Raw genomic sequence first — 24,643 nt, 5'->3', positions numbered from 1 at the left:
GAAACATAAAACGGGGCAATTTCACGCTCCTTTCTGATTTTCGCAAAGCTTTTTTTGTAGGAAAGTTAACATCCCGTTGTGAAGATAGTCCAGTCCGGTGATTAGCTTTGCTCCGGAAACATCAATTCGTCCCCAACGATCTGCTGGACACCTATTCGTTGACAGTTTCTCTTTCGTACATTGTTTGAAACATTATCCAGGAGTCGTGTTTTGCATCGCATCCCCTGAAACGATGTCCTTTTAGCTCGGAACTGGACGTTTTCCCTTTAATCTATCAACGGTATCTCTTCGAGCGTCCGGAAAGCAATCGGATTCAACGTGATTTGCCTTTGAATCTTGGACGAGAAAGGTCATCGTCGTAAACAGAATTCCTCAGCCTTACGATGGACGAAACCGCCCAGTATCTGGTTAGGAATTCAGATTCATTTAAGCATTCCGTTTTCTGGCACTTTCCGTTCGATGTAGCAGACTGACCCAACGGGGGGTCATAAATCTTAAGTTAATCTGTTCGAAAAACATTTTCCGTCGAATGGAAACGGTTGGAGTGCGTGCTTTGCATAAATTATAGGCTCCATCGGGTACGGACGGGACTATTAGCTTTCACTTGGGTCGAATTCCATCGCGAAGAGTGTGTCACCTGTCCAGTGCTAAAAATGGTGGTCGATGGCCACAGCCGCAAAAGGCCCGTTTAAGAAGAAACACCCACACTCCTCTTCGGTGTCTTTTGTGGTTGGTTTTCCAATTTCCTCAGCTGATCGGTCGTTCTATGGTTTCTGTAGCGTTGCTAAAATAAGAAATAACGTGGAGAGAAAACGAACCGACCACGTGAATATGAACGACAGTTTTGACCAAAATAATCGCTTGCCGTCGTAGGCGATGGAAAATTAAGTTTAAAAAATTGATTCAAATTGGATTTCTCTATTTCAAAATAGAGTAAAAAATCTCGTTGTGGTTTTCTGTAAAATACCCAACACAATTGAGTTGTTGCTTACTGACTGGCAGGAGTGAGACTTAATTGAAAATGTTGTAGAAAATGTTACTCACTCATTCGTGAATATGAATTTGTCATGTAACATTTAAAATTACCAAAGCTCTCTATGGTACAATTTCTCTCATGATTGTTTTTAAATTAAGACCATTTTCTTCAGTAATATCACTTATTATCATTGTAAATAGAGTTCCTTTTCACAGTTTTCTTTTTCAAACTTCCTTTTTCTTGAACCTTTTCTTCAAAGTAAGAGAAAATATGTTTGCTGTATATCCGGCGAAGGAACACAAGGTCCACTTATGTTAAATTTTCATTGTTACGGAATCCTAAACAGCATTCTGAAACTTTCACGCTCCAATGATTTCACGATACACGTATTATGCATGCAAATGGAACTTTATCGTTTCCTTCGAAATTTTCAGTATTACAACGAACGCCTTTTAATACTATTGCATGTAGCCGTATGAAGCAAACAGATTGCAAAGAAAAGCTTTCAAACTGATTGCCATTTTGCTATCGAAAGGCTTGTTTTGGGGTCGGTTTTTGAGATTTACTACCTACTCTGATGAATTCTTTTTCCTTTATTCGGCAGAATCCACCTTGGGCAAGTGAACAAAATATAATTTTAAATTGAGTAGCTTTACTAAAAATAAAACACCATTTGTTACATTTACTTTCAAGTTTTCCCATCAGCCACTTCTTCAGTTTATTCTCTAATCTGGAATGTTTGACTTTCAAAGCAGGTGTTAAACAACCGAAGCCAAAACAAACTCAGCGATACAAACTAATTTTATGCTTCATTTGCTGGTTGAACACTTTTCCCACAATCATGCAGCTTCGGCGTTTCGTGAAAAGCTGGATTATAGCAGAATAAACAAACTATTCCCCACCAAATCAACTCTTTAAGTGAACGGTTTGGATAGAATGGAAGACAAAAAAGAGGAAGAAACCCAAAATGGGCTTTCTCAATCGAAATAGCTATAATCCGGCAAATTATTAATACAAGAAAATAAAAATATCACAAATAAATAAAGTTGCTTTGAATAAGAATTGATTTAATATAAAAATTGTTTGAATTTTCAATTTCATACATCATCATTCAATAAAATAGTTGAAAAGCATTTATAGCAGAAGCAATAAAGTCGCTAGAATATTTATTGAAGGTACATCGATTTGAATATTCATTTTTGTAACAATCAATTATTTTAATAAATTTATTTTCTCTTTAGAGAGAAATAGCTGCAAATTTTTCAAGTTACCTTCACATCATCAACAGTGGGGTGAAAATATTGGAATCAAGTTTGAAATGTGAAATGTATGATGAACAATGAGTGAATTTTTGGATGACAAACCTTCATTCAATATTTATGTGTTTTCAAATTAAATGAGCAGTAGAGAAATTAGTTTGACCAAACCGACCATTTAACGATCGTTTTACTAACCACATACTTCACACGCTTGCGAACAAAAACCATTCAAATAGTTTGACATCCACCTTTGAGCGTATTTGACTGGTTTGAAGTGAGGCGAATCGATATTGGTGATTTGCATAAGAGCAAAACGATGAAAACCGGACAAACATGAACTGTGTCGTAGATAAATGCTGCCTGACAGCACGAAAACCGTAAATCAACAACATTCTCGCACCGACCGTTAGTCATAGGCTTTACTCTGTTATTGTTCAGTACTTGAAAAAAAAAATCTTTTGTTTTTTGTTTTTATAATTGAGGAAGAGGAAAGGAACCATTGATCTACTTGACAGCTATCTAATCCACACCCCGAATGCAGTTTAAAAAAGACTTACTGTTTTGTGCTTTCGCAGAATGGAGTTTTAAACCGCCTAAATTCATTTGATGTAGCATAGCACGTTTTCGAATGCCTCATAGCATAATTGAGTACATTTTTAAGCTGCTTTGTCGATTGAGTAAGGACAGTGTTTCTATAGCATGGACGTTAACGCTTTTGCCTTCAGATTATTCATGAATATGAATATACCCTTCTTTCGTATCTCTTCATTGTTCATCTTCGCAAAGAAAATTTTCCCCCCAAAGCATGGATGCACAATGGATTGACCTCAGTGCCTAGCTATTTTTATTGAAATATAGAGAATAACTGAAACAAACATGAATTTTTGAAGGATAGATTCATCTGGGATGTCGAAGTAGCTGTGCGGCTAAGGACGTGGTTCTATCATATATGAATTAAAGTATTTTACTGAGCTTAACACGTTAAGCGCTACGTCGGCCCCATGGGGCCGACAGTGTACTTCCCCGTAAGCCAGCGTCGGTCTGCTCGGACCGACAGAGCCCGTTAGGTAGGCCGGCGTTTCCACGAATAGCTGACTGAACGGAAAGCAGTGCAATTTGGGCGTAGCGCTTAACGTGTTAACTGAATCATCAAACCAAACAATGCCGTTCTTTGTCTAAATATGTGTAAAGCTGGTGTGACACTATCAAAGAGAATGCACGAATTGCATAAGTAATAGTGTCTTAGTAAGTTTACTTCAACATTGCTAGGAAACGCGGAACCTAGTGGAATCTCAACAGGACTCTCGATTGCTCAAAAGCGACTCAAAATACCCAGCTGCTATATGCTATCTACAATTTAAAATAAGGTTGAGTAGAATGAGGTGTTTTGATATAAACATTATATTTCAGAGGCGCCCGCCCCCCAAAGCGGGCTTACCTCATAATTCTCTACCTGGGATCACATTTTGTAACCACTCGCGCCATTATTTTCATCTCCTCAATTGTGGTCGACCTGCGTCGATAGCATCATCGAAAAGAAACAATACACTGCCATCGAGTGAAAAAAAATCCAAACTATCAAAACAACGTCGGTACGTCGGAAAAACGTTACCTCCCCTTGTTTTCATCGCCTTGTTAAATAATTTGAATGTTACACTCGTCCCCTGTTTGAATTACTCATGAGTTGAAATCTCTAATTACGGCTTGTTCAAACATGGTAGCAACCTTCGAACCGTGGACCGCGGGAAACACGAACTCCGAGCTTCAGAATTTCAATGACAGCTGTCCGATGAATTTCCCGTGATCCGGTTGTACGTTGTTGGATGTGTATTTGCATATGAAAGCTGGTAGGATGATGCACTTGGTAGCTTTGCTTGGTTATTTAGTCAAGGTGAGGTGAAACCGGTATAGTAAAATTCCCTGCGCCCGTATGTGTCGTCTAGATTGCTGATAATGATCCGTTCAAATGTGCACCGGCTCAGAGCGCCCGGTAGCCTCTCAAAGAGTGTAATGGGAAGCGTCTAAAATATTCACCACCGAATGATAATGATAATAAGAGATTAGGTAAAGCCATCTTGAGACACACGAGACACCCTTTCACCAACACTGTCTAGAAAGGGCCATTTGTGAAGTGCACAGCCATAGTACCTTTGTTTCTGGAACGGAGAACGTCGGCCGAACGTCTCATCGGATGCCGGATGTCAAGTATGAAGTGTGGTCCTATTTCAAACGCAACTACCAGCAATTCCTTGAATTAGCTGCTTGTATTTGCGAGTGTGTATGTGTTTGTGCGAGGACACCTTACCATCGATTCGTTAGCATCTTCCCCGGAAAAGTCGTCAAACCGGTAAGGTGCGATCCCGACTGCGGGTTGGGATGACATTGTACGCATTGCTTATGTTTAACATAGCAGCATAGTGAAACGTAAAGGCGGGCTCTTCAGTCCAGCCTTGGGCACACACATGACATCACGACGCTGATCCTCGAGGGTACACTTTAGGATACTCACGCACCGACATTAGGTCTTTAGGGTTGAAACCGTAGAATGCTACAATATAGTACTTTTGCGTCCAAATCAACTTCCGGTCAGACGGATGTGTTGGTGTTCTTGACCATTAACGTCTTCACATTACGGACGACGATGGAAAACCATTCGACTAGAGACAGCAGCATTGTCATAAACATAATAACCAATCTCTCGCAAACGACTTCTGTCCCTCCCTCTTCAGCTTGCCTGGTGCTAGAAATTCGGCAAACTGCCTATTTCATCGTTTGCGTCGTCAAGCTGCGTTTTCTGATGCATCAAAACGTCCAAACTGGACAGCAATGCATGGTGAGAATAAATGATCGATTTTCTTTCGGCACAAACCCATTCTCTGTCTGCCAATACGACTGAAAAGATCTCAAGCAGGGTGCCGTTGGTTGGCTGAGAAGTGCGATGTTAATTTCCTACGGCACGTATAGTACCACCCTACCGGCCAACTTTTGGCATCCCCGTCACCATTCGATGGGGGAAAGATAGGTTCCGGTTTCTCGTGAGCGAAATTTTAATTAGCCCCGACCCGGGATTTCATTTCATTTCATTTTCGGGCTGTCAGGGTATGTGTAGAACGGGAGCCGTTTTCAAAGCAAACGAAAACCCGCTCTCGCATACCGTCGAGCACGCAGTTGAATCCAGAGTGCCTGAAAAATAAAGTATAAACATACGGAAACCCTTTCATCGGTTTCGCGAACACGCCAAAACAATCCTTTTTTATCCAGTCACATTCGTCCGTTTGTGGTTTAATCCATTAAGGAATAGGAATTTGGTGATATTTTCCACAGCATTCGTTTTCACCAAGGGTTACCGCTTATACTACCAACCAAGCAAGTTCGTCCATGTGTGAGTGAATGTGTGCGGTTTTCATATCGATGCGGGGCAAACACGTGATGATAAATTATGAAATAAGGATAATGGCCACACCATGGGTATCGAATTCTTAACTGAGCCCCTGTGGAGCTATTCGGACCCATGAGCCCTCGTGTAAGGTAGCTTGGGACGGGGTCAGTGACTTTTTGGCCACTGTAAGAAAAGAGTGCTAGTAAGTTTGTGTCGTTTGTTATTTTTATGATCGTTATTTAACATACAGAGGATTAATATTGCTTGTCTTTTTACTGTTCCGTCGTAGCAATCGAGATGTCATTTGTTTTCTCACCATGGTGTGGGCCGTCCTTTTCGGTTCTATTTTCGTCGGCAGGAGATCCGCCTGCTTCTTTGTCTACCTTTCGCGTAAAAGGCGTCTTTTGGTCATCAAATTGGCTGGAAAGAGGTGAATTTTCCCGTGGTGACTATCGCAACGGGAATCCGACTAAAGAAACGTGGACAAATTGAACGAATCATACGACCCATTCGCCAGTGGACAGCTGCTGTGGGTTGCTCGATGTTTCGCGTCGAAAACATGATCGATGACGACCTTTGATAACCTCAAGGGAAAATGAAGGGTCCGGTTTCGGGGGCGTGCGAAAAATGTGGCTTGGCCTGGGGAAAGTAAACCCGAAAATATTTTCCCGGGTTACTGTAGGGTGTAACTCATCGGGATCTGTTGTCTGATGAAAAACAGACGTTTTCCCCGGTGCTGGAATGCCAGCAACATATTTTTTCTTCACTTTTTTGTTTCTTTTCCCGCTTATTCTTAGTTTACCTAACGATCCCGTAGACCAGGCCACGACTGCAAGCGTTGTTGGCCGCAGCACCAGCTATCTTCACTCGAACGAGCATCCATTCATCATGCGAGAAAAAGTTATGCATTTTATTTCGCCTTCATTTTTTTCGCTGTTGCTTATTTTTTTCAACCCAGAGCGATTTCGGTCTCAATTCCATTTTGCAGAACCATAACAAACGGACGTCGCATAGCTTTCTCAAACTCTACATTCCATTTCTAATTTTCTCCTTTCCTCTTTCCATACCGGAACAAAGAAATGAAAAAGCAGTAAAAACCAAATTTCGGGAAAAACGTCTGTGAGCGATCGGTTAGACGGTTGAAAAATAATAATAAAAGGTTGGAACGACGGAGCTGCAATTTCGTCATTTCCGCTGAGCGTTATTTTTGCATACTTTTTCCCAAATGCTGGTTTTCTATCTTCTTCTTCTTTTTCTTATTTTCCCATCCCTCTCCATTTTCTTCTTTTTGCCTATATTGTGAGAAAAAATATTTTTCGGTGATTGACATTCCAGTTAACTGCAACCCGCACCAAACAGTCAAATGAGCAACGGAAGGATGGAGAAGTATAGTTTGCTTGGCCACGCTCCGGTCCCCAGGCGAGAGGACGTTTCATGAGCCTTCTTCTCTCACAAACTCCAAAACTAGAACAGGAGAGAAATGTGATTGTCCGGTCGAATTGTTCGATGAAGGCTCAGTGATTGTCCAGCCATCAAGCGCTTTTTGCAATAATTTAATGTAGCCTCCCTTTCATTTATACTCTTTCCCTTTCATCATGCCTACCCTGGGGTGAACACAAAAAGGGCAATGACGGATCAAATATTGAAAAAATCCTTCATCCGGCACCACCCGCTACGGGGGGCTCCATAAAGACGCTCGATAAAATATTCATAACCGGAGCCAGCGTAAAGGAGAACAGGAGTCCAAATTCATTTTATTTGTCATTCTTTTTTTTTGCCCCAATTGATAAACTTAATTCGAAACACGGTTATCTTTTGAATTTTATCGAAACAAAATCCATTCAAACATTCGGCTTCATTGGGTAGTTCTTTTTGTAGATATAACTTGCGGTGATTTTTTCCTCCTTTTTCGAAACGAACTGTACAGTTATAATTATTTCCTTCTTCCTTAGAACGAGATTTTTTGTAAATTAGCAGGATCGGAGACGATTGGTCAAGAAAGTTAATGGAAAAAATTGCAGAAAGTTATTTTACAAAATGCTTTAAGCAACGCCGTATTAGCATTTGTCAGAATGTTGTCGCTATGGCTTAAGGATAAGGTTCAAAATAGATCCGATATTTTACAACGTTATATTAAAAGTTTTCTACAAATGTTTCTACGAAAGAAAATTGTTTCCACCGACCGAGTCATGAACGTCATGTGGAAGAATGCTCGATAAAAGCCAAATTAAGGTGAAAGTGGGAACAAGCCAGTATTCGCGGAGTGTCGAATGAGAAAGAAAGAAAGAAAAACACTCCCCAACCTGTTTCACAATACACGTTCTCTTTCTTCATTGAATCTCTGTCGTTTGTTGCCACTTGGGATCCGTTGGACAATCGGTTGTGATGATTCATAGCGCTTCCTATCATATCTTTTTGTTCGTTTCCCTGTTCAACCATATTTTCCATGGCGCGCCCAAGCTTACGGCCATTCTCGCTATCGTACCAAAGGATTTACGGGAATACCTCAAGGATGTCTTTTGAAGGTTGTGGTGGGCCTCGTTTAAGAAAAACCGAACCCGCCCACATCATCACACCGAGTGTACCACGGTTCTTAAAGCGGCATAGTGGAAGGGTGTCCTGAATTTATGATAGGATTATGCTCCGTTAAGAGAATGCCTGTAAGCACCTGTATAATTTTTACAAATCGCTATCGATTCGTTTGCGGAAGGTTGCCGTAATTTAGGTGTAAAGCGATTAACTCTTTATGCGATAGATTTTTGTTCCTGGCTGGCTCCTGATGGGTCCTGGCTTTAGCTGGGAAAGTATTTGTCAAATGCGGTTGAACATAAATCAAGTTAATGGAGGCTTTTGCAGTAGTTATGCTTTAGGATTATACTTGTGTTTGATATGAATTCAAACCAAATTCAGAGCCGTGAGAAGTCGAGTATTTCCTGAGATTAGGCAACAACAATACCCAAAGAAGCAAATTAATGATGAATAAACTGAAAATACTGCGTCCCATGCACCGTCAGTACCAGTGCGTGCATGCCCTTTTGATTTCTGAAAACCTTACTCAACGACCCGATGTGAGCCTATATTAACACGGACATGAAAAGATGTTGAGATATTTTTAACATTTGCTTGACGCAACGCGCATGGTTTTAAACGTCGTGAGATACAGTGGGAGCCTAATATTTGCACTCTCCCTTTTGCCAAAGCAGAAAGGCTAGAATATGTTTCCTTACGAGCTAATCAGACAAAGTTTCTGATGAGGGCTCTGTGAATCAAAGAGAAAAAATGTTAATTAGAAAGACTGGTGAGAGCTGGTGGATACTCCCTTCTCGTGGAAAATTATGACACATGTAGTCATTTTATTCAGCAAATAACGCATTTCCACTTTTCACTTGCTTACGCTGTGAACACGTTTGTTACGGTGTACATACACCATCATTGTCGTGCATACAAATGGCGCGAGGAGAACCCCTGAATCTTCTGTTTTTGAGTCAGACTTCTGTGAAGTCATTGACACAGGTTAAGCTGGCTTCCAAGATGATGCTATGTTTAACCGAAGCGTTGACATGTAGCGAGGGTTCCTTCTCCAACCCATGACACCGTTCTCAAGGGATGTTCCGAAAGCAAAAGGATACATTAAGAATCCCACTCGCGATTGTTCACCGCCCCCTTTCTCGCCTTTCTTCTTGTTGCTTTGGGACGACAACTGATGACTGTTATAAATTTGACTTGCGCCCGTCAAGTGGCTGCCAGCAAGAGAGTAGCGCTAGGTTTGGTAGCAAAACACCCAAAAAGTTAGGACGTGAACGTCAAAACTAGTGCGCAACAAGGTCCCGCAGGTTGAAGCGTGTCACGTGCCAGAACGGAGGCGTTCGTGCGAAAGATTGGCATTTTCGCTTGACGCGGAGAAATACGGAGTGTTGATGGCGTTCTGACCGCGTACCTTTCATGAGGGCAATCAGATAAGGACAATAGAACCCAGCATCAATTTAGACCAGTCACTGAAGAATAACACGAACGATGTAAATACCAAAGCCACTTCCAATCAGCCAACACCTTATTATGCGATAGATGATGTGCTGTTTAAAAAAAACTTTCTGGGATGAATCAATTTGGGAAAGCTCTTTGTTGTTTCCAACAATTTGACTTGGGTTAAAATGAGTGAAGCAAACAGTTGACGAGATACACAAACAAAAGTTGGCCGTGATTTGAATCGAATGGTTCCCAAGCAATACGCTCCGCATTGGAATGTATCTGGTTTGTACCATAAAGTAAAATTTTTTTTTATCTTCCTAAATGAAGTTAAATAAAACAATGCCAAGTGCTTCGAGAAACACGGCACAACATACAACCGCCCAGTGTAGGAAACTCTATTTGTCATTCATTACATCATGTCGTGCAAAAAAATCGTACATTGATCAACATTTGATGTACGCCGACACGTAGAGCATATCAAGCAAGCTGCCTTCGATCTCATCGTACTTACGGAGACAAATACTTTTTTCCAACTTTTGACATCATGCTCGAGCTTTGACTTTAAGGAGCGTTTATTTTAAGAGTCCCAAAATTGGTCGCAGCGAACGATAAGCAACTTACAAACGGGTCTGTCAACGGCTCTGTCCCGATGCTATCGCAGCGTAAAACTCATCAAGAAATTTCATTCTTCTTTCGTTGCTTCACTCTAAAGGAGGAGCTACGAAAATTTGCTACCCATCGTTACTGAAAGGCATCGACCAAGACGTTCACCAAGCTGGCCGGAGTAAATCACTCATAGCAAGATAGAATCGTGGTGTCGTAATCGATATCGACGTTGTACTCGTCCACCGGAGCCAATGTCCTGTGAGTGAGGCGAAGAATACAATTGACTAACATTCCTCAGCGATCAATGTCCTTACTACGGATGGGGAAACATTGTTCGCCTTGATCAACTACGCTTTTCTTCGAAGGAAACCAGTAAAAAGTGAAAGGAGATAAACAAACCTGTCGGCATTGTTCAAATCTGCTGGGATATCGTTATAATGCATGGATGGAGAGAATTTTAAGGCTTCGTATTTCAAATCGGCATCTTTTTGATGAGAAACCGAAAGCTTACCTGATAACTGTACTGAAATTGTCTCTTATTAAGGAATATTTCTACAATGTTTTTTTCGATTTCATATGCTTTAAGTACGTGACAGCCACAACACGATAAAAATCAATGCACGGGTTTCAACCAAGTATACCACTACAAAATCATTCATCGATAAAATAACCAGCATTGCAAAGCGATTTGCATGGTAGCTATTAATATAAAAAAATGTATGTCTGATCGACGCGAATTCGATGCTGTCGGAAACGAATACGACAACCAATTCTGTACATGCATTATTCATAATCGATCGCCAACACACCATCGTGTAGTTTGAGTATGTAGAGACACTCGTTAACGAATCCCAAAGATACGCAACTTTTTATCATCCCAACGGCCTTCGGTTCAGCGCGGAGAACAATTGTATTTTTATGGCGTCGTTTGTTCTATGGAAGCTTTGTGCTTGTTCATCACTTTTCTCTTGGGATCGAGCAGATTCCAACGGATGCACCAATTGTGGTGGGCTTATACTAGACGTTTCACGAGTTGCAGCACATGTATCCCCGGGAAGATTTGAACGCTACTGGGATTCTCCGAAAAATGCTCAGCACACATGACGCACGAATTGGGAGTGTTTTGGTGAACATACATGCTTAGATGTCGGAACAAACTCTGGAAGGGTGAAGGGAAGACCTCAAGCATCAACTCAGGCTGGGGCATTTTCAGTCGAGAAGTGCTAGGCTGGATATGTCACGGCATCTTTGCACGTGGTTGCGTTTAGGCCAGTGTGTTTGACTGCACCACAAACTTGGATCACAAGATAGCTATACAAACTGAGCAAAAGGTTCGATAATTTTCCAGTTGAGTCGAGAAGCAAAGAGCTGCCGGGGAAATTGGTTGTCCCCAAGGACGGTAGAGATTTTAATATGACTAACAATCTTTCCATTCTCTCATTAAAACGAAGAACTGTCCACAACCCATGACTGTTGACATCATTATGCAAACACACCAGACACCACTCGAGGCTCCGGTTTAGACACGTTAGAGCCGAGTTAGTCCTCTTCTAGCTGTAGCAGTTCTGCATCGAATCCAGAACACCCGGTTGGTGTGTTCCATCATTATGCATTGGCAGCAACGTTTCTTGTGTGGTGATTTCGGTAAGGAAAATAAATATTTCTTTATATACCTCCCGGTACCAGTCTAGGCAGTATCTGGCTTCTTTTAGTGGTGGACTGCCCGGGAAAGGATGATTTTACGTAGTTTTTTATCATGTAGTAGCGTGTGTGTGGGCGTGTTATTTCTTGGCGTAGATTTTTTCTATTTCTGCTCGAGGTAGACCTCACGGCGTAAACTGTTCCTTTTGACCGTGAAAACAAGTGTTGAGCGATTTATTCTTCTCATTTAAAAGATACCAGGCATGAGTCGTTTTTAAAATTATAAATATAACCTGATCACGATGTCCTGTTTCTTCAGTCAGATGGAGGTAAACCACATGAACCACTTTTGCCAGGATCATCAACCGCAACACTGCCCGGAAACTTTCTGCTTCTTTATGACTGGTCAATGTCATGATGTACACAAGGATCCTGCCATACCATGGTAAAGTGTCATAAGTTGTGATTTTGCAAAGCCAAATTTCTACTCTATCCTCACATGGGCTCTAGTAGCGGCACTCATTGACGTGTCCGTTTATACCTCTCGGGCCATATGCATTTGCCCATGTCGGTGTGCCCCTACTAGAATGTCGTTGGATGAATTTTAGGGATGACACTAATTGTGTTACGCTGACCCACACACACCCATACTTCTTTGGGTTGCATGTGAAATATGATTTATAGCCAGGAGCGGTAGAGACGACGATAAATTGCACATTCGTACAACACTTGCATAAATTTCCTGAACGAACAAACACGATTAGATCTATCATTTAATTTAAATCACAAATGATATTTGCTTATTTATTCTGTGGAGGATTTGGTCGGATCTTCCTGTTTTCTTTGTTCTTTAAAGCTTACCTGAAAGAACAAACGTGTTGACATAATTACTTATCATATCACAATTTAAAAATTGAGGATTGAAAACGATGTTAGCTGCAGAAGAAATCAGTTTTCCTTCGTTCCGGTTGATTGGTATGTGCCTATTAGATATCAGAACGCACCCGACACTCGCTCTCAAGGAAATGCTCCGAAAACTAGTTTTTAGCCAAATCATTTCCCTCCTAGGTTTTCACAACGACTAGCTTCCGAGGTGGTGATAAAAAAGACACACGAATGGAAAATGAACCAAAGACTCCCATTGAAAAAGACAAGCCATTCGCCTCGATCGCTACCCGAAACGAGACTGAGTCATAACTATCTACGAGTGAAAAAACCTTGATTTTCAGTCATGCAATCAAATTATCCTGACGAGGCTTTCGAAACGGCTACCATGGGCACCGATGGCCAAGCCACTCTGGACACTTTAATTTTGTCGACTTAGTCGATTATGGCTCGAACGTAATCGCCAATACTTCGAACAATTTGCCCTGATTGTGGCCAAAATTCAAGGAACGAGCGAAACCTCATCACTTGAACGTTGCTAAGGCAAAACCCTTGGTTAGGGATTTTTTTCGGAATGGAATTGAACAGGACATTTCGAACAGATTTTAAAACTCTTGCAGCATTGCATAGAGCTATAACTAAAATCTCCCAGGCAGGGAAAATGATATCTTTTTTCACTTTCGGTTATTGTTGATCTTCTTGAGTTTAGCCATTGAAAGCCAAATGACGGAAGGATTTTAACTTGATTTCCTTTCGTCTTTCTCGTACGTAGAACTTCTGACTTGAAATCGGTTCTGGCAAAGACTGTTGGTTTCTGAACAATTTTGCAATTGTCAACAGTGGACTTTTTTCAGCTTTCGCTCTCAATCGACGTGAGATTCGTTTGCTCCGAGTGCCTTTTGCAAACTTACTCTAATCTAGACACTAATCAAACATCTGTCGCACAGCATCGTTGAAAATGTCGATCGTTTCTGTTAAATGCTCGTCACGTCTCACTTAAAAAATTCAAGTCTTTTCTGTACACGACTAGTGCCATGTGCTTATCATTAACCACCTGCATAAAAACGCTGATGCCATTGATTGGTTAACACTTTTCTTGATTTCCAGTATTTCACCGACCCCGAAATATGTGGTGAGTTTTCATGTTCGAAATCTCTACGCTTAGGCATTATCGTGGGATGTTCCAAATTAAAATGCAATTATAATAAATAGAACCAAGCTAAGTAAACATACGGCTTCAAAATTGACGATCAAGCATAATATCCCAATAAACCTCTAAACCCTTGTCAGCGTCGTGCCGGGGCAGAATCGGTAAAATGAAATAAATGATACATCCGACAGTAGGAAATCTTGTTTCTCAATTTACCAAAGCTTGTCATAGGCTTAGCCATCATTTTGGTCTCCGGAAGGAGGTTGACACAAGTTTCTAACGCTAAGAAACTGAAGTATCTAAGCCTTGAGCATCGTACGATCAGAGTAATTCTTCATCATTATGGTGGAATGAGTTGAGCGACAGCTTCAATCACTTTCTGTGGCTTTTAAATGGCAGCCGCTCGTAAGCAAAAGTCATCAACGAAGATGATATGAGAGGGACCTCCAGGGATGAGCAGGTGAGGAACGCCATTTTCAATGTCATATGAGTGGGCGAAAGTGTGCCAGAAGCACGTTGCTCGTTATATGCTGAGGAATAAAATCCTTAGAAGCATCCGGGTCTGGTTTTAACATGATGTCTCTTGAAATCCTACAGCTAAACCTATAAGCAATCCGTGCAATCACAGGATATGTCAACGATGACAGCCGCAGATCTACGCGGCTTCACCTTGACTTTGCGCAAAGTTCCCAAATACCAGTTGCATCAGGTCCTGATTGATCCCGCGAGTATGAGTAAGGAGAACTTCCCGGAACGACATGACATTCCATCCTATGAATGCAGCGGGACTTACAGCTTAAATCCGACATAATTCCATCAGACAATGTGCGGTTTTGTGATTCAATTTCGCGGAAGCTGATTACTGTCACCTTCGCTTGATTGTGGTTTCCGCCCATTTCAGCTCTAGAACCGTCGGTTAAAGGGATGGCATGAAGCAAAACGCAAGAATGTATCGTACACAATGTTTCATTGTTTTACGAAAGGTTGATTTGCGGTATAACATTGAAGGTATTAAAACGTGAGGGCAAAGTCTCATGCTGTTTACACCGGATTTCGGGGAACATATCATAACATTTTTCAATGGTGCTTTTATTTTTTAAGGAAAGAGAAGTGTTGATGAATCCTTATATCGAGTCATTTCCAGAGAAATACAATGGGAATGTTCATCGTAGCATAGGCATAACTTACTTCATTCCAAAGTAATGGTGACCCGGTTTTCATACCTACAAAAGACATTCTATTGTACCCCACGAGGTGATAATGGTTAATAAACGAGCCCCAAGCTATAAAACCCCTGCTCGCAAATGTCATTTTACAAGCTTTCTATCATTCTTTTCCTCTACTTTAAGAAGAGCTTTAAAACCTTCTCCCTGATTGACGAAATTGCTAGAATCGGGAGAATGTGGTAGATTTTCTTATCGCTACTGGCAGCTTCTTGAAGAAACACCCGTTTGATTTCTTATGCTTTACTCTGACTTTAACGCCTGCCTTCTTTTCTCGACACCCTTTCAGTGCAAAGTGTCAGCGATGATGGAGTGATGTGACGGGAAACGATTCGCTGGGCTTTACAAATTTTATTTCCAGGAACTTCCAAGGTTATAAACGTCGTTACAGCTGGTGACATGTAACGTGTCCGTTGAATAACTCTCAAGTCGAGGCTTTCGGAAGCCGTGTTCCTGTGACTTGGGTCTCCCATGGGGGTTGTGTGTTTGCAATCGAAAAGCGACAGCATCGATGAGCGTGACTTCTACCACTCGCTACACCAGTCGCAATCATTCACACTTTTCTACGCATACACACACACACTTATTGATATTTCATCACACTTAGGTTTGCAAAGAAATTGGCCTATGAAGGCGTCAACCCAGCAATAGGTGTACGCGAAAGATGGAAGTGGCATTCTCAATGAAATGGTCGCGATGAAAAATGTCTCATCATTCTTCACAACGCCAATCAGAGGAACTGAATCAAGTTTTTCCGATTTTCCCTCCACCGATCCGACATCTGAAGCTATCGGAAGTTCAATCTCCTCTTTACAAAAGATAAACTTTTCTTTCAACATGTTTATATAGTGAAAAAACGAGAAAAATTGAGGACATGTTTCGTTTCGCTGAGACGAGTATGTTGGTCATGGCAAATCTACTCGTCATGCGAAAGGTGGGATTTTCATCACGTTTGGTGGTGTTAGAAGAGCACCACTAGGCTTACATCAGGTGTAGATACTGGGGCTACTTTCCGATAAGGATAACCGTGATGACAAACTGTTGTGCCGGCAAAATGTCTCTCTTCAGTTTGTCAGCTTAACTGTTATTGTGCGAATCGATATTGTTTGCACCCGAAGGAAACCAAATTTGCGAGGTATGTAGGCTCCATTCCTGCGAGCGGGGGAACGTTTCTTGGAAATGGAACTGTAACTTGAATAAGATAGCTTGATAACCTTTCTAAATAACAAAGGCTTACATTGGGAGGTAAGGAAATTAAATTTTTGAGTATTTGTTATCGCACCAAACCATTGAGAGCGTTTTTTATTTGGGGCTTTCCCAGCCAAAGGAAATATGTATTTCCGAGAAAATACCACGACGAGTAAACATTTCACCAGTTTATCAAGGAAGTACCGAACATTGTGTATTGTTGTGATACGCTTAAGTGGAAGGGAAAAACAATACAAGTGATTTTTCTCAGATGAATGAGAAAACTTAATATGAACAAGGAAATATAATCGATGCGGAAGAGTCAGATTTGTAGATTTGTGAAATTTTTGTGTTGGTTCACAGGCTTCAACCCAGCATATGCCGGAACACGCTCGTCTCTCCTTTGCGTAGGAATATTTTAGTCACGATCCAAAACACTCACCCGGAAGGATGTGTCTTTGCTTCAGGTCACTGTCGAAAGAGCGATAATTTATATTCCTGTAGCAAAACCTATAAGAATTTATCCATGCGTGTTAAATCGTAGTTTGCTTTTTTTATTTTTACCCTCAAGCATTTCTTTGGAGTCAAATAAGTGGGAAGGACACAATGGCTTCGCTGGTTCAATCGTCTGCTGATATGCGAAATCACTAGCGACAGTTTCCGATCCATAAATTTTAAACCCATCATTGCATTCTAGCGACCGGATAGACCGTTACGAAGCATCTCGGCACGCAACGATCTACGAGGTTCGTCTGGAAATGGAAAAGGCCCAGCAAAGCTTTTCGATCCTTCTCCACGAAGCCTAATGTTGGTAACAATATTGTTTAGACATGGTACAGTAATAGGCATGGACCATTTTGTATCGGAACAAGATAACACACATACCAACGAATGTGGACGCTCGGAAATTTCTGTACGCAATAACTCGTTTTTCTCGGTGGGTTGGATCCGAAATGGAGTATTTCTTTGGCTTAAGCATTTTTTTTTCCTGATTTTTTGTTTCTCGTAAAATACTTGATTTGATTGTTTTCTCAAAGGACTTAAAGCACTGTGTAGAGGCGCTCAAGAAAATACGATAGCACAAAGCTCGAGGATTATACGTGATGAGCATGCAACCTTGCAGTATCGTGCATCACGCGTGTGTGGAGTGCCATGAAGTCTCCAAAATCAGCAGAGTGTAAAGAAATCTTCTGCACCAAGTGAAAAATATCAAGTAGCGAACGCAGCAGGTAACGGTTTATCCTAAGCCGTGTGAAAAATTAAGCAAAAATATCATGCTAATGTGAAAATCCCGTGGGATTATGCGGGACATTCGCGAAACCTGGCGAGGTTTTTAACTGTTTTCGAAAATTTCTTATGTTTTTCTATATTGGCTCGAGGATAGGATGCAAAACGCTGCAAAGGAATCCAGTTGAGAAAAGATGCACAATGCAGAGTTCAAACAGGGCACCTAAGGACGAGAACGTATACGATCAAGAAAAATGGAATAAATAAAAAGAAACATAAACACCAACAACGACAATATGGCGGGAATGGAAATAAACGACGTGTCGAATATTCGAACATGAACATGAGAATGGAAATAAGCGGTTCATGAAGCGGATTCATTGGAATCAATTGCCCGTACGGATGCGTATAATGCAAAGCAAATGAAGTTTTCCATTGTTTATGATGACATCGGTAAATGTTAATGATGTTGGCTTGGAATAACACCCGCATAACAACCCTTAAAAATGCATTCCAGCGGAAAGACATGCATATGGCAAAGGAATTTCTTGGAACGATTTTAATTCTGATATGCTCGATAGAATATGCTGTCATGTGGGTTAATGTTCGAACTATGCGTTACCGTAATGCTGCATTTAATTCTTAATAAACTCCTTCGATAATAAAGTACATTGCAGTACCAAGTACCAAATAAAAGCAAGCAAAACAGTGTAAAAGGTTAAACCGTTCTATGAAAATGAATATGAAAGCTTCTCTGATCATGTGTCCCATGTTGAGTGCCGATCAATGTGCATGGGTTCAGGCTCCGAGGGAATTACTTGCGTAACTGGATCGCTCTTTTACTTCAGTGCAATATTTATTTCCGCCTCTTAACGATGGAATGTGAGAGAAAGTGATGGTGTGCAAGGGGATGTACAGGCGTGAGATCCTATTTTGTTAGAAACATTGCTCGCATTTATCTCTTCCGGATCGGAAAGCATGCATACCAGTGACATAAATAACTCGGCCTAATCCATCTTGCATAGCAGCGAGGTTTTAAACAAACACCCTACATTCCAACTACTCAAGAATTTACATACAACCATCGGGAACGGCCGAAACAAATGCCCTACACCCGTAATTAGAGAATCCAGAGAAGTACACTACTCCCACATCTGTACTCAGTGCGATACAAAATGGGTGAACACATAGTAATGTGACGCTTTTATTTCATCACATGATATCTGAAGCAAAGACTCGTTATTTGCGTGCCCCGGAAGAGTAAGGGTTCATCATCAAAAGAATGAGAAAAGGAAAATACTTTCAAACTGGAAACGGATGCTTCTTAGCCTCCGGAAGAGGGAAGGCTCGGCAACATTCTCTAATTCAGCCGAGCATTCTTAAGCGCCATTAGGTACGAGCATGGATGTGCATAAATAAATGATGGGCGTAAATGGAAATACCGTTCGTCCAGTAGAGGATTGAATGAAAGATCAAACCAACGACTGATGGAATGTGGAAGCATACCGAAAGGCACGTGTGGAACCTTACTATGCTAATCGTGAATTGAAATCTTATACTTCTTATTGTGTGAGACCTTTGTGCCATTAGCAATCTGTGATGGGTTTTCACACACTTCACAACGGATGATAAACGGAATGCAGTTGATCTGTTGAAATAAAATTATCTCAATTTAGCTTCTTTTACACGAAAAAAACGGCACCTAATTGAATAAGAAACTTCTACCCTCGAAAAAAACCTTCTGTTGATTTCTTTTTCCCTCCTTTAAAGAATAATTCCAAAGACTACCATCCACTTACAACTGGTTTCGTTTGCTTTGATGTTGGACTATTTACGTATTTTAGAGATCGACCGCAGGCGCCGAAGGCATAGAGTGATTTTTTATGGAGTAAAGCATAAAATCGTGATGCTTGTTTTGTTCAGGACTTTTGCCGAACGAGGAAGAACGTTGAAGTGAGTACTTCGCTATCCTTTTCTTGTTTTTCCTTTTTGCTTTGCCTTCAACGTCGAAGATTAAGCTTTTGTCCGGCCGTCAAACGCTGCCATCACCATGAAGGGTTCCTTTTTCACGCCCCCAAGGGATAAAGGGGAAAAATTAAACACAAGTTCCAGCCCTTGTCCGTGTTATTTATCGGTTGCCACAAACTAAACGGCTGACCTTTGTGCTACTCCACGCCAAGGATCAGCATTGCTTAGGGCAGGACCCAATATTGTTGCACATTTTATTATCCTACGGGGCCAACCCAGAGCAACACCATCCGAAAGCTGATGGACCAGCAACGCACGGTTGTTCTTCACACATAGCGATTGTCAGAAGCAGAACGGATTCGAAAGGAAAAAAGGAGCAAACCAGACTTAGCATGAGCACTCGAGCAGGAAGGTTTGCAGGATGCGTTGAAAAGAACCAGTTTCTATTGGCAAAACAGAAGGTATCTTTTACAGTCAACAGATCCACTGTCTTAACCATGCTTCAGGATGATCGCGGCAGAGAACGCACGAAAAAACACCGTGTTTTTATTTCATTAGAAAAGTTTCACGCTTAATTTCTTCGCACCGAAAATGTAGCTGGTATTCTCGGGGTGAAATCAACACCCCCAGTGATGCCTTACTTTTCACACTGGTTGCTCGATTTTCCCGATGTGCTCTTTCCCCGTGCCTTCTGCGCGGTATGTAGAGCAAGAAAAGCAATCAAGAAAAAGCAATTATTCGCAAATGAAATCATTTTAATCTGTTTGCTTATTAGTGGCGGAGTCTTTGGTGTTGTTATTCAGTATCACGTTGCGTCGCGTTGTGTTACGTGCGTACCAACAAAAAGCGTCTCGCTTTACTGGGTACGAGGCTGGTCGATCTTTGGCAACCAGAAACCAGAAGCGTCTTTCGTCGGAACGAGAAATCACAGTTTACCGAACGGAAATAGGCAATGCCTGGCTTGAAGATTGATATGCACGTTAATTCATGCTATTTCCGTTCATCCGTAAACGGACGATGGAGGAGGAGCATGATTTTATATTTTTAACTGTCAGAGAGTGGTGATTGTAGGATGTTGGTTGAGATGTTTACTGGTTTGATTTTTCCTTTCGCCGGTTGAATGAAGCATCCGTTGAATGTAGAAATGTTTTAATTACTCCCCAACCTTAGTGATAGCAAAGGCTGTCACTGGCAAAAAAACAAATCTAGAATTTGTGTTGCTTAGAAGTAAGGAAATATAGATACCCATGTTGCAGTTGTCGTTGGTTTTAGATTTCGAAGAAAATAGTCGGCGCCCAGTGAAACTCTCCACGCGTTTGCTAAAATGTCCCCAAGAGTGTTACATTGGGTAAAGAGAGTAAAGAGGAATGGGTATGAAGATTGCAGAAATCCCAAGAAAGACCATGCGACTCCATTCAGGCAAGAAAGACCATGCGCCTCCATTGAAGCGTAGGCTACAATGAAATTGCACTTTCGTTGCGAGTTAATTTCAACATATTTTGAAACGGGTTCAAATGACGAAGCTTAACTCAGCTGTTGCTAGTGACGTGTTGGTTGCCTCGACAGCTTGGTTGACCAGGATGGGGTAAAACGGTTTCATTGCGGTTTTGGTAGCGATGAGTTAGATGTTCAAGAGCGTGAGATTGATGAAATGGTCCAGAACCGGTGTGAGGAATTGACAAATTAAAGTAAAAATCGTTACTATTTAGTTTATAGTTGTTTAAGAAGATCGATTTGTATTTTCGCTTTATGTATATTGTGAAAAATTGCAGAATATTATTAAATTCTTTTCGACAAATTTTAAAAAAGAAAAACGATATGTGTTTCAAAACTTAATTGTTTCAACCAAACACTCCAGATTTATTGGATTAAGTTGATTTTTCTAGATAATTTTCTTTTTCTAGACAATGGTTGATGATTGTTGGTAAATTCACTCAAAAAGAGATTATTCTTTCTGTTTCGAAGCTTGTAGAGAAAAGAAGAAGATAATTTTCTGCATAGCCGTTCCCCCTTCCTTCTCTATACAGCATTAGTATTTGTGACCGGAAGCTATATGCCAGTTCTTGTCATTTCGATTTCAGCTGCCAACGGCCGTATGCGTCTGGTTTTGACAATATTTGTATTATCATTCCCTTTTAACCTCTAGTCACTTGTTTTGGATGATTAATTATCTGTTGTGTTCTGTTAGAGTATGTGCCAAAAAAGGAGGTTAAGTGAAGCGATTGTTCCTTTCCCGAAGGTAGATGTGCTTTGTCGCATCCAGTATTTGGTCATTCTGATGTCCGTGTTTTTGTATCTTTCTATTTGCGATAGTCCTATATAAGCTACGGTTTCACGATCCGTCACACGTAACTTTCAATAGAAGGATTTGCTAATGAAACGAAACCCCTCATACCATTGCTAACCCAGTTTCTGCTGGATGCATAATCTGTTTGCAGCCGACGAGTTCGTTTCTTTGAATGGCGATCGCGTTAAGAGTGGCTCAAACAATGACAAAGCTTTATGATTCTCAATCTGCACACGGGCGTAGCAAGGGTATTTATATCAAATTCCAACGGTAAGGTATTCTCATAAGACTAGAAACAACTCTGCAAAGAGAATAGATATTATGTAAAATTAAAGCGAAAGAATCGTATGACAAACGTCGATTGAGGACAATGCAATAAAAAAGTCAATAACTTGCATACTTTTATTGAACCAAATTGCAATACTGTTTGTAAAAGAACGGTAAAACCGCCTAGACATTTACAATGATTTTTCAATGCAATATATTTTCTAGTGGCTCATTTCTTCGTGAAGTTTTTTTTTATCAAAATTTAAAAGATTTTGAGCACAGAAGTCTTCAAAAACCCTTTATTTCACACTCAAAGCTAAGGTTATCAATCTCACATGCACACTGGTGTACAAACACAAGTTGCATTGCTTCGGCTTCCAAAGATAAGATGCCTTCATGCACTTAACTTTATTCTCAATCAGAAACCAATACATTTTCTAAATAATCAATGCAGTAGTTGCTATCAACTTTAGGTGGAAAAGTTTTAGTTAAATTGCTGAAGGCAGAGTGAATAAAGGAGGTTTCAATTTGCCTCCGAGAAATGAAGACTTCTCATGGTATACTAGTCACAATCTCAAGAGATTTTTCGGTGAACTATTTATAACATGCAAAGTTTACTTTGTTTGGTTTTACAAAACGAAACACAAACCGATCCTAAGTGCTACTGGGAAAATGTTGGATACATCGGAGGAGTCGAGCAACTAACGAACCTGAGCTTCTCTTTCGACGCAAAACTTCGACACAACGGAAGAAATAAAGGTAGGAAGAAACAGAGAGACTTTTATTTTTCATTATTCTAGAAATTCCTGTTTTCCATGGGACATTAGTCCGGCTACACCAGTGCAGCTTTTCCGGAAGTTACGTTACCGTAAATTTTCCACATTGTACTCCTACTCCTACTCCTACTCCTTTCAGAAGTACTGTATCTGAGGGGAATCGGTACTCAAGCACGCTATTTTATGCACGGTAATGTAGTTCTTATGACGCAAGTTTAGTTCAAAACTCGCGGGTAAGTACGTTTCTCCAGTGTATTTCTATCTTACCTTTCCAGCACCAGTCTAGCTAACCGTTGGCTTGTTACAATCTTCGAGGGGGTTACGAAATTCGTTTTTACCTTGCCCACAATTTTGACACACCTATTGCCAATGGATTGATCATATGATTATGTAGAATTTGTTGATAATTCGCTTCAACGTGATGAAAGAGAAGTAATGCTGTTCGGACACGGTTAAAAGCACGCTTGTCGGAAGGAAGTGACTAGTATGTTGATAGCAAAAGATAGTCTTTCGTTCTGCTCTTAATAACTGAACCTTCGGAGGAGTTTTTCGTTGGAAAATTTGATGTAGCGACACATTTGTGGCAGTATCCGTTACTTATCTTAAGTACCGGATCAAAAATACAGAATTGATAACAAAATGCAATCTTTACTCTTCTCCTCCTAAAAAAGATTGAACCTGGTATTTCATCTCTACACAATTGCCATATAGGTCTTGTTGCAGATATTTTCCAAAAAAGTTATTGTGTTTCTCAGCTCAACGTTGGAAGCTTGGTTTTAGGTTCGGTTAAGAAACTTTCTTTCACCGATATTGTGTTTTGTTTTGCTACTCCGTTTCGTGGAATCAGTTGTAATTTTCCACCTTTTACGGGTGAACTAGGATTCCTGTTCCCAGCGAAAACAACACAAAAAGTAAAAATGTGGAAGGATGTAATAGGTTTCTTTGCTATCCATTAAAATAAGATGAGACAGTTGGTTGTAATTGTTCAATGAAAACATTGTGGTATTTGCTTTTCCTTTTATCTGTATCAGGATATCTTCACGAGGATGTTGCACTAACGGTAGGAGGAAAATAAATCTTTCTGCTACTCAACTACATTCATACCTGGTTGGATGTCCTTGGAGATAATGACGAAAACTCTCTCTTCCTGTTTGTTTTGTTATCTCCTCTGTAACCCGTTGCGATTATTCCTTCACATCACTCAACCATTTTCACGTGAACTGATTCAAACCGACGAGGCCAAGGTTACGCTCCGGGTGGAAGTACCACCCCTCGTACTTGGAACAGATACAAACACGAGATGTTACTAAGCAATCCAACACGCGTATCTCGCGATACTCACTTCACTTCTTGAACAAAATAAAAACACGTCCAGGGAAAGAAATCACCAAATATAAAACGTATCCCAAGCGTGGCCATGGAGATACTGACGGGTGAAAGCGATCGATCTATAGCGGTTTGGGTGGTCCCGTTCTGATAAACGATACCACAAGCGTTCCGATGAACCCTACGCTTCCGAAAAGCACGAAAAACAATCACCGTAAGCGTTGCACACTTGTATGATTGCATGCATAGAAAGCTCCGAAGGCTGTGAGGAAAGCATTTCTTCGCGAAAAGCACAAATTTTCGAACCAGATTCTGTGGCTTCGGTTGATGAACGTCTACGCAGGCGCACTCAAGACATCGATTGCAAAAGGACCGGAAGCTTTCGAGGAAAGCACAATCCCCCCACCCAAATTTGATTGCTGATGATCTGATGATGGTTCTCTTTGGCGCCACACTGGATTAACAACAGTAACATGAAAAGACACAGTTTGTATCCAGTGACCGGAACAGCTATTT

At 40.9% G+C, this 24,643-nt stretch overlaps 1 long non-coding RNA gene across 1 annotated transcript in view; it reads right to left on the bottom strand.

The window, feature by feature from the left end:
- LOC131266293 (uncharacterized) overlaps positions 1 to 23,947 on the bottom strand; it is a 58,919-nt gene extending 34,972 nt beyond the window's left edge. Inside the window, exon 1 of the long non-coding RNA XR_009178366.1 lies at positions 23,906 to 23,947. This is a non-coding gene — a long non-coding RNA (uncharacterized LOC131266293). The remainder of the gene's footprint in view (positions 1 to 23,905) is intronic.
- Positions 23,948 to 24,643: the final 696 nt, after the last annotated feature.

This window comes from Anopheles coustani, chromosome 2, assembly GCF_943734705.1.
Source record: "Anopheles coustani chromosome 2, idAnoCousDA_361_x.2, whole genome shotgun sequence".
NCBI lineage: Eukaryota > Metazoa > Arthropoda > Insecta > Diptera > Culicidae > Anopheles > Anopheles coustani.
The sequence above is the reverse complement of the archived record's forward strand: the minus strand, read 5'-3'. Positions and strand labels throughout refer to the sequence as shown.